Here is a 13,826-nt window from a genome sequence, read left to right as displayed (position 1 = left end):
CCGGAGAGCAGGAGATTCAAGCAACCGAGACGAAAGCTGAGTTTCCAAAACGGTTTAATAAGCAAAAGCAAACGATCTTCAAACGGAACAAAGCCAGCGTTGGCTGCTACCCGCATCCAACGCTGTTAAATACACATTGCATGTACACACCCACGCCCCACCCGGCCGCACCCACTTCCGCCCATCCCCTACTTAACTCCTGTTTCTCCCAAACACCTCCCTTTGCGACACATCCCGCCACCCGGCACCCTCCACCTCCCAGGTGAGTTTCCTCGCGAACGCTCGTCCCGTCGCCGCTAGACACCACCCCCACCTCCGTCCCTGGTCCCGGCACCTTTCCTCCTGTTGCAAACACAGCTTCCCCCTGCCGCTTGCCCCCCTTTCGCAAGGCTGGCGAGCCCCCAGTCCTCTTGTTTTGCAAACGGGCTCCGCTGCCGTGGGCCCCGCCCGCCAGCACCGCAAGGTTTTGGGCCAGCACCCGCCAGCACCGCAAGCTGTTTTGGGCCCATGACCCTGTGAGGCTACCGTAGCCGGCAGGACAAAGCTGGGCCCAGGTCGCTGCGAGGCCACCGTAGCCGGCAGGGCGGGGCCGGGCTGCACGACGCACGCGCGCACCGTCGGGGCTCCAGCCGGCTCGGCGTGCACGTGTGGAGGCCGTTGTTGCTGCCGCAGCCGTTGGGGTGTTCTCTCGGCCCGGGCCCCACCGAGGACGTCAGTGCTAGGAGCAGGTGAAGCCGGCGCCGGTAAGTGTCGCGCCCGTGGCGCCGCTGGGCGTCGAGCCCGCGGGGCGCGACAGTTACAACAGTGCTGAAAAAAGTAACTTACGACCATTTTATATATTTACGACCCTTGCAGCATCCCCTTGGTCACATGATCAAACTTCAGATGCTTGGCAACTGGTTCATATTTATAACAGTTGTGGTGTCCCAGGGTCACGTGATCAGCTTTTGCAAACTTATGATAGGCAAAATCAATGGGGAATCCAGATTCACTTAACAACCATGTTACTAACTTTAAAAATGCAACGATTCACTTAACAATTGTGTCAAAGAAAAGTCGTAAAATGGGCAAAACTCACTTAACAAATGTTTCACTTAGTAACATACATTTTGGCCTCAACTGTGGCCAAATCTTTATTAGATTCCTGGTAATTTTTTTATTTTTTTATTTTTAATCCCATTTATATCCCGCCCTTCTCCGAAGACTCAGGGCGGCTTACAATTTAAAGCACAAATCAATGTGCTTAGCAATAGCCTTCATTCTATGTATATGCCTGCTTATTAGGGCTTTCGCCCCCCCCCCAAGCGGCATTATTACAAAGTCAGCTTATTGCCCCCAACAATCTGGGTCCTCATTTTACCTACCTCGCAAGGATGGAAGGCTGAGTCAACCTTGAGCCTGGTGGGACTCGAACCTGCACTAATTGCAGGCAGCTGGTGTTACTTAAGGAGGCATTAGCCCACTGCTCCACCAATTTAATACACCAATGTTCACAAAATAAAGTGAACTATTATAAAAGAGTCAGGAATACAATTTTGATCCAGGGGATTTTGTGAGTAGAAGATAGCTGATTAGACTGAGCCTCACTGAAATTAGAGATTTACTGGAAATAGAGGAGGACGTGCTGCTGGTGAACCATCCTCTCTGCTACCCACTAGCATCCTTGTCTTAGCTGCTGGATTCCATTGCTGCTGGTAAAAGAGTCCCCAAGATTGTTAGACCTCGGTGATTTCAATCTACCACCTTGTTACATTGACTGTGGGGCAGGTTAAGAGTTCCACAGCAGTCACAGAGCTCTCTCACTTTGAACTTGCAGAGTTGGTGTACTCCAGCTTCCTTCAATAAAACGACTTCTACTATCAGGAACCTGGAAGCATACCTTCTCCGTAGTAATGCCTACCTTTTGGAATCAGATTCACCCTGATGGTCACCACTATGCTATTATTCAGAAGAGTGGTGAAACCCTACCTTTCAACCCAGGTCTTTGGTGAGGGGGACCTTCACTGTTATGCCTGCCATCTTTTACCTTTTATTGATTTTATTGTAATGTCTTTATTTTATTGTTGTGAACCGCCCAGAATTGTTAGTAGTTGGGCAGCCTACAAGTTTCTAAATCATTACCATTTCTATTTATATGTGAAATGGAGCTTTAAGAATTTGTCCTAGACATCTGAAGAACAATGGCATATTTGTATCACCTACCCATTTTATTTTTATTAGCTAAGTAACTATCCAAGCGCAATCAATGTAGCCGTTTATGTCTTCTGTGTTTTCTTTCTAGCCTCTATGGTAGGGGTCTTCAAACTTGGCCCTTTTATGACTTGTAGACTTCAACTCTCAGAATTCCTCAGCCAGCTTGAAGTCCACAAGTCATAAAAGGGCCAAGTTTGAAGACCCCTGCTCTGTGGCATAGACCACTCTGAAATATTATTGGTATCTATAACTCTAACTACAGTATCTAATATAATAAGAAATAAGACTTTATTCTGATGAAATAAAGACACCTCTAATACCATGAAGTGTTCATAGGATACCGTAGACTTCCTACTCAAACTTAAGGATACAGCAGATATTTTAATAACAGAAGCACACCTGGAATAGTCATAAGGAAACATACTATTTTCAACAGACTTTTTTTTCATAAAGATTGGATGGAATGTGACTGCTTTCCTCTCATGCATCAATAATAGTAACCTATTTTTGGATAGGTGCCAACTATAGCAAATTGAAAAATGGGACTGTTTGGCTGGCATTAAATGCTACTTAGTTCAAGACTATCTTGTAATAGTTATTCCTACTTCACTTATTGTTAAGTTTCACAAAAATGCAAAATCCATTATCACCCATTTTTCTTTCCAACTCAGTATCTTGCAGATTGAAATCTACAATTTTTGTAGATGGAACATCCCCCAAACCAATATTGTTCAATAATACTGAGCACAAACTACAGTGAAAGAATAGTTTCTGATAGTCACAATGCAACTTTCACTATTCAAATCAATTGTGAAATCATAATCGAAGACTAAATCAAACATCTCCATTTTCTTTTAATAAATTGTAATACTATAATATTCCTGCAGCTGGGGTAAAAGAGAAGTGCAGTTAAAGATTAATCATATTGGAAAAGCTAATCTATAATCATAATTCTCTATTTGGATTTTAATGCAAAGTCTTCACAAAAAAAGGTTGAATACATTACAGCCTTGGGTGATCCCCCTTTTTTTAACAGAATTTCTCTTGATTCAAAAGTAAAAAAGAAAGCAAAATGAGGAACTCCATAATTATCCAGTTTCAAAACTAAGATTTATCACTTGATTATAATTGTATCTATTTAGGAACCTGACTAATCTACTTCCACGGGGCTTATGGCCAAAAGACAATTTTCTAGAAACAGAATGTATTATTTTTTAAAGCAATGAGAAACTCAACATACAATTTTTTAAAAGGGGGTGCTACATTTTCGATGCAATGAACAATTATTAGTTGAACCACAAATTCCTTCCTGCTAGTAACAACTGCATCTTACTTCAGAGGTAAAATATGTTCTTATTCTCATTCACATTCCAAATATATATAAATGAATATCAACCCTTTTGTTCTTAGATGGTTTGGGAATAAAGAACAAAAATAAAGCAAGTTGCAATCTTGCATTTTTTCCTCACTGATTTAGTTTGCCTCATATCTATTTCAAAAGAATGAAAGCTCAGCAACTCTAATATTCCTTGCTGTGTTAGGTTACCAAAGAACCTCAAAATAGCTCTTAGAGTGGCTGTTATGAAAATATCAGAAGACAGTGGTTCTGCAACAGAAGCACAAAATAGAAACCAATTAATAAAACATGCTAATACCGGTAATTCATTGATGCTAAATAGTTATTATTTTGACAAAGATCTTGTAGTCCTTTGAACCCTACTATACAGGTTGCCTTCTGCATTATGCCGATTTACAGTAAATGAAAGCAACAGCTGTCTTCTATGCTTCTTAATCAAGAATGCCTGAGAATAAGTCATTGTCTTTTCTAAACACATGTTGACCCCATCCTTAAGTATATGAGGTGGTACACAGAAGTGTGTTGCTTATAAAAGAGAGGCAAAAGGTTCTTTCACAGCCTACAATTCTGGGGAAGCAAACGATTTTGGAGTTTTAAATTGTCAGAAAACTTTCCATTTATTCTGTCAAGGAAAAGAGCTGACAATTCTCAAACAACTGTACAGTCCTAAGTCAGAACTGCTCCCCACATTTCAAATTGCCTGTAAAATGTAAACTAATAAATTGTTTAACATTCTTGCATAAAGACTTTTGCCATACTCTCAGGATTCTATTGTTGCCATGCAGTGCTGATGAAATAATTAACAGGAACACTCTAAGCCTAGGGCAGGGGTAGGCAACCTCGGCTCTTTTATGACTCATGGACTTCAACTCCCAGAATTCCTGAGCCAGCCGGCTCAGGAATACTGGGAGTTGAAGTCCATGAGTCATAAAAGAGCCGAGGTTGCCTATCCCTGGCCTAGGGGAAAGGGAGTGTTACGAAGTCTGCCAGCTAGTGCAAGCAGCAGCATGACACAAGCTTCATAGGTCGTTAGTCAATGACTGGACCTGCCAATCATTATGGATTTATATCAATTTATATCAATGTATATATTTATATTAATATTTACATCAATTTATATTTATATCAATTTATATTGATTTATATCAATCAATGTAGAATTCTGGGAATTCTGGGAATTCTACATTGCAAGATATGGGGTTTTATTGACCATCTTTTAAACTACAATTCACAGAGTTCCCTATTGTAACAGTGAGACTTTCTTTTGAGGTCCTTTGTTCTGGAGCTAAGTCACACCTACAACTGAACAATGGCTGGAAATATAGGTACCTTTGCTGTCACAGATAGCCCTCCGTTACAAAGTAGTTCCTCCCTTCCACATCCCACCTCTAGATAAGACTAGCTGATGGGAAGCCAAACAAAATTTGGGAGAATCAATAGCTTAGCCAAGTTGAGGCAGATGTTAGAATATTCTAAGATTTAAACAAAACTTAATTTATTAAAGCAGCCAAACCAAGGCAAGGTTAAACACACATACACACGCACGCACACACATACACAAAACACAGTTAAAAGGAGATAAAAAACAACCCCCCAAACCCCAATGCCATTCCTGCTAGAGTGAAATAATTCAATTTCCAACCTTGCCCAAGGTACCCCCCCCCCGACTCTCCCACACCAATCCAGATTTTTAACAACTCTCTTCAAAACTCCCCAAAACTATTCCCATCTCAAAACCTGACAGAAACCACTTCTTTTCCTTTATTGGCTTTTGGGGATCAGGTGACACCCTCCCAGCACATAAGGCTGGTTTATTACAAAAAGGGCTAGCAGGTGCTCACTATACCTGTCAGCAGGGGATTATTGTTAAACCATTTTAATTCCATAATGTAAACAATGCAACAAGAACCAAGGGAGCCAGAAAGGAAGTACTCAGAAGAATGCCAGACATTCTCAAACAATTACTAAATTCTAGGACTATTAAATTGCATTAGTTATGGATATAGTTTCATAGTGTATATACAAACTATTCTGAAATGAACTTTGCAATATTTAAAAAAATATCACAGCAATAAAGCTGCTTATCAAATGGAGATACTTTATCCCTTTTTGTGAAGTTACTGAGAAAACCTCTTCATTTACTTTTCGAAATGTACGGTAATTGAAATTTTTCCCCTTCAATTCTCTTAGATTTCATGATATAGTAGCCTAAAATTGAATACTGATTACAAGTGGTCTTCATTATTTGCTGTTCCAGCCTGTCAACCACACATTTAAAAAAAATTGGATAATTATACCTTGAAAAGAAGTGCAGTACACATCTGGAAATGTTGCTCTGCCATGACATACAGGCAGAACATAACAATAACTACTTTTCATGGATAATCAGGAGTCCTTTAAAAAAACATGGTTACGTAAAACCATATGGCACTGTGGATAACAAGTTCTTTATGCATATTACAGAAGATTTAACTATATACCAAGGAGCTAAATGCAATCTTTTCAATATGGGGGTTTGGATATGGAAACTTGAATACATGTTCAGCCAGGAAAGTTCCTAAGTAATTATCTAAGTATAGATAATCTAATCTATATTACCTGGTTGTTACCAAAGTAAAATAAAATTGCAATCTCCTATACAATGGGTGCATACATATTTTTTCCTTCTTAAGGGTTAATACTTGCATATATCACTCTTATATAGGAAGTTTATGCTGAGTTGCATATATTTTTCTAAACTGAATTATATTCCTAATTACCAATGGGTAATTGCTGAATGACCTTTGGTTGTCTTTTCAAAATCTTCCAGTTCTAACAGATTAATAAGCTAGCGTGTATATATAATGGTAAAGCCACATATACCGAGAACTGTTAGCAAAATGCTGTCCTAAAGCAAAGCCCATCATCACCCTTTGCCATTTAAATATTACCCAAAACAATCTTAGGGTTACCTGTGCAGCCCAATCCTAAGAATATTTATTTAAGTGCTTCCTATTAAAAAGGAAGATTATATAAAATAGTGGCCAATCTGATCCTATATAAATTTTACAAAGAAATACAATAAGTTAATTTATTATCAAATTTGGCTATTGAGAATGGTCACCTATTATAATTCTAAACTGAAGTTACTTCCAAGTTGCGTTGAATTTAGGTCCAAAATAAATATGTGAGTCTAGAATTACTGGTACCTATGAATGGCCTCTTCTGAATAATGTCATAGAATTAAATCATATTGAGGAAATAAATGTTTATTTTGACAGCTAAGACAAGCACAAATATTTATAATACATACTTTGCCACACCTTCCTTTGAAGGCTTTATTGTTGAAATATACTGGTAATATTCTTCAACTAGCATAATGTATGTTTGGATGAAATTTCAAGTATTATTTCTCTTCTGTTTAACAGAACTGTCCAAAAGATTGTTCTGTGAATATTTAAAACATATAACTTTAACTATTCTCTTGGTTACAAATATACAAAGAAAAATACCTTTCATAAGGAACCATCATGACATTAGAAGCAAACTGATACATTAGATGTCTAGACAATGTCCTCTGCATATTGCCAAATCATTGAAGATTATTATCATGTGTAAATAACAGAAATGTAGCATCTGCCCTCCTTCTGATTCAGATGACCTAATGTCAAATATAGTTACAAAGGTGGTGTTCAAAAACCATTATTGTATAGTTTACTCACCCCATTCACTGCTGTCTTCTGGATATCCCAGATTATGCTTCCACTTGCAGAATTTGCAGATGTTACTGAATAGCCAACAGGTCCATCAATAGTGCTTCTGTCAAGTAAAAAATTAAAAAGTAGTGAGAAATAAGGCAAGGAAAAATATTATTATGTTATATAATTATATATAATAGTAATAGAGACAGAGAGAGGGAGCTGTGGTGGCGAAATGGTTAGAATGCAGTATTGCAGGCTAATTCTGATGAGAAGCTATTGCCGAGAGTTCAGCAGTTCGATTCTCACCAGCTCAAGTTTGATTCAACCTTCCATCTTTTTGAGGTCGTTAAAATGAGGACCCAGATTGTTGGGGGCAATATGTTCACTTTGTAAATGCTTAGAGAGGGCTGTAAAGCATTGTGAAGCGGTATATAAGTCTAAGTCCTAATAGCAAAGTTTCAACAAATTTCTAAAAATCAATGGATTTTGAATAACTGGAGCTGAAGACTCACTTCAAAGCACTCTTAAAATCCTTGTTTCAAAAGATACAAACTAAACTGTATTAATTTACAATTTCTAATCCACGTTTTTTGTTTTCTACTTTTAAACATGTCGTAAAAACACTCATGTGTATATAAATGTGTGTGTAGAACAATCATTCAGTAAAGAAATCTACAAGAATAGGCTTTATATTTTCTCTATGTATTCCTTTAATATATATGGATTAAAAGGTCTACCCACATACAAAACTATGCACAGTCTGAATTGTTTGGAGGCCAGGTAACATTGTACAATTTTCATCCCTATTTCATCTATACACTATACAATTTTACTGTGATGTGAACATTTCTATTTGTACGTAATTCATACTTGCCATTTAAACACACAAATACAAACTATAATCTGCAACATTATTTAAGAAGCATTCAATATAGTGTGCTCACCAATTCCTACCTTGAATTTCTAATCAGGAACATTCTGTATGGCTTGGTTTTTTACATGATCTGAGTTAATTTTTAATAGACCAATATTTTGCTTTCTACTTATAAGAAATATAAAAGGCTCAATAATTTTTGCTGGTGAATATATCAAAACCTTCCAAAAGTTAAAGTAGAAATTAACCCTCAAATCATGTCAAATTATTTTCCTCTCAAGTATCTTAAATACAGAGATATAAGCACACTAGAAAGCTTAAAGCAAAAAGTTCTACATTTACAGTTTTTTTTAAACAAGAGCTGTGAGTTCATAGCTAACTAAATGTACTATAGAAGCAATCTGCATTTACAATGAATAATAGGTCTATTACTTTCTACGTAGTCAAAAATTATGAACCTAAAAGCCCATATTGCATCTTTTCACCACTAGTTAAATTAGCCTAGTACATCTATTCTGAACAGATTTAGAAAACAGAATGGAAACACTTAAAGCATGAGTTGTTAAGATATTTATTGATCTGAGAGAGGAAAAAGAATACTAGGCCCAGATAAGAGCCACAAGGAAAATACTGTACAACCTGAATGCTGCAATATCAGGATTATATCTGGCACAGCACAACTCGCTGTCTAATTACATTTCTAGTTGGCTTGACTTGAAAAAGTATTCGGTAAGAAGTAAGACAGAAAAAAAGAGCACATTCCTTTGATCAAGGACCGATTTCTTGTCTTGTTCTCTCAGGACTCTTGTCCCAAAGGATAATCCTCAAGGGCAACTCATGTCAAAAGATCATCTAGTCACAGTTTTGTCTTCTATCTAAACCAGGGGTTTTCAAACTTGGCCCTTTTATGACTTATGGAATTCAACTCCCAGAATTCCTCAGCCAGCCATAAGTTGAAGTCCACAAGTCATAAAAGGGCCAGGTTTGAAGGCCCCTGATCTAAACAAATCCTCTGATGCAATTGATTGTAGCAGCTTCTGCTAGACAACATCTTCTTTTGAATCAGAAGTAAGCAAGCAGGTGAGGAGGAGGCCACAGGGGGAGATGGGGCTGGGGCAATGGTGCACATGTCCACAGAGAAGTCTCTGAGTGCCGCCTCTGGCACACATGCGATAGGTTCTCCACCACTGTCTTAGGGGTAAGGATCTTTCACTAGCTTCACGGTGATGCAACATTTCCCCCTTTGTTTCTAGTATTAGAAGAGTTCTTTTCTTTGGATAAGACATTTTGATCTTTTAACAGTAGTAGCTATTGGAGGTAAGCAAATAAATGGGAAACAGGATACAAATAGAACAATCTCACAAAATAATGGTAAATGTGTTCTGATGTTTTCAGCAGGAAAATGTTCAGTTTTATGTGGAAAGAAGCATTTATTGCAGAAATTGCAATAGCCTTTGCTTTTTCATATAAAGCAAATTCTTAGATTAAAATGATCAATTCCCTAATAGGGAATTTGCCCTAAGCAAGGAAGCCTGCATTTGATTAATTTTAAGAGTTGTTCTATGTTATTTCTATTCCAAAAATGTTTGGAATATTTTAAACAAGCACGTATACAGGTAGTTCTCAGCTTACAACCATTTGTTTAGTGACCGTTCAAAGTTACAATGGCACTGAAAAAAGAAACTTAAGACTGTTTTACACACTTATGCAGCGGCATCCCTACAGTCACAGGAGCAAAATTCAGATGCTTGACAACTGACTCATATTTATGACAGTTGCAGTGTCCCAGGGTCATATGATCACCTTTAGCAACCTTTCAACAAGCAAAGTCAATGGGGAAGCCAGATTCCCTTAACAGTCGTGTTACTAACTTAACTACGGCAGTGATTCATTTGATAACTGTGGCAAGAAAGGTCGTAAAATGGGGCAAAATTCAATTCAATTTGCTTTAAAACATGATTGACTTCATCTTACTCTAACATGGAATAAACTTGTACAGAATCATTCTTGTCAATGAGACTGGGATGAGTCAAAATCATGGTTTTCTTCAAGTGTCTTTCTCTCTCCTGTTTAAAACTTTTTTCCATCTATTATTAATCAAGAAGAGAACTAATTTAATCGAGGAGAGAACCAACTCAGAAACAAGGAGAAATTTCCTGAGGAATACAAAAATTAATCAGCGGAATGGCTTCCTTTCAGAAGTTGTAGGTGCTCCATCACTGGAGATTTTTAAGAAGAGTTTGGACAGCCATTTGTTTGGAATGGTTTGAGCAGGGGGTTGGACTAGAAAACCTCCAATGTCCCATCCAACTCTGTCATTCTGTTCTTCCTAAGGACCTGCAAACGCTTTCTAATTTGTTTTCACTCATCTTCTTCCCTTGCTCTCCTTAGCCCCAGTCTTCATTTTTTTTCTCTTAGTCTGCAGCTGAAGCAAGTCTGCTGTTCTGCAGTATTGTCTCTTTTAAGAAGCTATTTGTCACCTCTCCAATTAAACGGCCTTCTGCTCAAGAAACAAAAAGCATCATTCAGCAAGTCCATCCTTTAATACTGAGACCTTTGATGCTTTTATTGAAACAACCAGGTGTTACAATAACAATAATTCCCTATCTGAATTATCCTATTCTAAGAATTCAGCACTTTCTCTAAAAAATGGAAGATTTTTTTTTTTAAAAAAGGACAAGTTAACGGGGCTATGAGCTAAGTTTTGTAATACACACATTATGGGGGATGTCTCGTTGTTTCAAAAACCACTACACACGTATGCTTTGCATAAATATGTCACAAACTTTTTAATGGAGTAATTCAGAAAAGGTAAGATAACAAAATAAACATTTTGCACACTGAAGTAAGCTCACACTGAAGTCAATTGCTTGCCTGCTTGTTTTTCACTTGGAAAGCACATGGCCACCTACTGTGCCTGAAGCAGCATCTCAAAATGCACGAACATGTGTCTTAGCACCCTGTTACTGTACATTAACAGCTGCAAAGAAAGGTCCACAACTATATACAAAAGCCATTAGAGCCAGGGCAGAGGTCAGAATGATGCAAGGACAACAGTCAGTAAGTAAAGGCCACAGTTAAGATGCTAGTCTACCTCACCCCCACCCCCTTGCTTGCATTATCATCTGTTCTGCTCATAACTTTTTATAATTGTATCTAACATAAATCTACCAGGTTCAACTCCTGTTTCACTGCTGAGTTCCCTCCACTACCACTGCAAGCCACCACTTCCTGTATCTGGGTAACTGCAAGTGTAGACAACAACTGCTGATGCCTTGCCTTTGTCTTCTTCCCTTGTTGCTGCCCACCCCCCATATGAGAAGGGAAAAATGTGTTTAAAAATGTGTCTGATGGGTGAGACGCACCTGTGAAGGATGAGAGATAGGGAAAGGTGGGAGAGATAAAACCTGAGAATTGAGGATGAAAGGGGATGCCTCCTGCATCAAATCTCCAGAAGAAACACTTTTCCAGTGTTTTTCTAGAACTGAACCAACAGCTAATTGGCTGCTAGGAAGCCCATGATGCCATGGGGATACAATATGATAAGATGCTAATATCAGCCTGTTACAATTCCTGTATGAATAAGGGGGTCTTGGACAAGTGACAGAATGGAAAGGTGTTTTCAAATGATGGCCATCAAAGATGTTCGGGACAAAAATGAGTTTTATTTTCCACCTTCTCCCATTCCTTCAAGGCCCTCTGTTGAGAATCTTTTCTTTATCTTAGATTTTGGAGATTACAAGCAGACAAATTCTCTCTTACTGAAATAGGCCAGATACAACTGGTGAACTTTCAAATTTCGTAATTCAGATGCAACCAAGAATATTGCAATATTGAATGGTATGGGTGTGTGTGACTTCCACATCATGCTACCAAATGATGCAAAGTGAGAGACCCATTTTTCTTCTGATCTGGCCCATCTATTATGTTCCTTACACATCAAATGGAATGAAAAATGGATTCAATGCTGGTGATTACTAGACCTTGAAGCATTTCATTAGTTGTTACTTTTAGAAAATAAAATGTACTGGCTTCCGCCAGTAGAGATTCTATATGTAGAAAAAGTCTGTTTTTACAATTTAAACAAATCTACTTGGATGCAAATTTCATTTATTAGAATTTTAAAAACAAACATTCATTTGCATAGCATTTAAACAACTTTTTTTGTCAACAATTGAACACATTTATATATCCCTGCTTAGAACTTACAGGAACTATTTGAACATAAAATATATATTTAACAGAATATATAATTATCCAAAATGTGATGTCATAAAGAGCAATTGTGCTTGAATCATAGCTGAAATTATCCATAAGAAAAAGAAAACAAAGTGTGCTTTAGCTTAACTTCAAAGCAAAATATAGACTATAAAGTTAAAAGACCCAGTAACTGATTGCTACATGCAAGAACTTGAGGAGAAGCAATGATTATTCTGGGTAGAATATTTCCTACTAAATCTAAATACTCCACCCAACTCACAATGTCTTCAACGTATACAAAAAATGTAATAAAACATGCAGTTGGCTTCTGTACTTAAGCCACATCAAAAGTTTCTTCCTTCCAGCTCTTCAGCAGGTAAACTTTGGATTTATTGCCATGTTCTTGTTATGTGATACATAGCAATCCATACTTCTGTAGAAGGCAAGCATAACTTTCAGAATCATGGGGAATAATATTAAGCCATCACATTAATGAACTATTTCTGTTATACATGTATTATTAACTTTCTTGAACTTCTGAAGGAGATGTAACTTAGTCCCATATATCTCATGCAGATGAAGTTAGAGGATAATCATTACACAAGATAATGGGAGAAAGTTAATCAGCCTCTCTCTGGCCCGAACATTAACCCAATCTACAACTTCCAGACTAATGATGCTTAAAATAGTCATATGGAATAAAGTTGGGGAAAACTATAATATTAACTAGATCCACAGAGGCATCTCTCACCCACAACTATGCAACTTCTGTTTGAAGACTTCAAGTGAAGAAGAACTCACATATCATGTAGCCTCATGTTACAAGGAGTGACAATTTGTAGAGTCAGGAGGTTCCTCCTGAAGGTTAGCCTGAACCTCCTTCTTTGAAAATTTAACCCACTGAATTTGGTTCAGAACAACAGAGAATAAGATCATTCCCTTGTCTATGTGACAACCTCTCAGATATCTGAAAGCTGCTGTTACATCTCCCCTGTTATCTTTTTTCTACCACCACGCTTTATTCCTCACAGGATGCATTTACCCTTCCCATTCTTGGTAGCTCCCTCTGAAATTTCTCCAGTTGGCTTGGTTCTTTTTCAGCTATGAATAGACTATACTAGTACAGAATATACTACTACAAATGGGGCCTAAACACAGCATAGGAGACTGGAACAATTAGTAGCTGTGATATATACTCCGTGCTCCTGTTCAAACACCTCAAGATAGCATTCACCATTTTTATTACCTTCCTTATTTATTTATTAAGTTTATTTGCCACCCATCTTGAGGTTTGAGGTGACTCTGAACAGCTTTTAGCAGTTGCATCTCATTGTTAGCTTATGTTTAAGTTGTGACTGAAGAGTTAACCGAGATTCCATATCCTTTCAAATGTACTACTGCCATATCAAGTTTCCTCCACCCAACGTTCATGCCATATTTTTTCCTGTCCAGATGCAGAATGTTTTGTTATTCATTTGTCCACTGTTTAAGTCACAGCAGAACTCTTTTAGGATCTTATCTT

At 37.8% G+C, this 13,826-nt stretch overlaps 1 protein-coding gene across 4 annotated transcripts in view; it reads right to left on the bottom strand.

The window, feature by feature from the left end:
* ATXN1 (ataxin 1) overlaps nt 1-13,826 on the bottom strand; it is a 234,641-nt gene that overhangs the window by 81,606 nt on the left and 139,209 nt on the right. For all 4 annotated transcript variants that reach the window (XM_081325120.1, XM_081325124.1, XM_081325122.1 and 1 more), the window contains exon 6: nt 7,252-7,348. The gene's annotated coding sequence lies outside the window, so the exon portion shown is untranslated. The remainder of the gene's footprint in view (nt 1-7,251; nt 7,349-13,826) is intronic.

Source organism: Vipera berus (genome assembly GCF_964194415.1).
Source record: "Vipera berus genome assembly, chromosome: 3".
Classification (NCBI taxonomy): domain Eukaryota; kingdom Metazoa; phylum Chordata; class Lepidosauria; order Squamata; family Viperidae; genus Vipera; species Vipera berus.
Note: the sequence above shows the minus strand (reverse complement) of the source record. Positions and strands in the feature narration are given on the sequence as shown.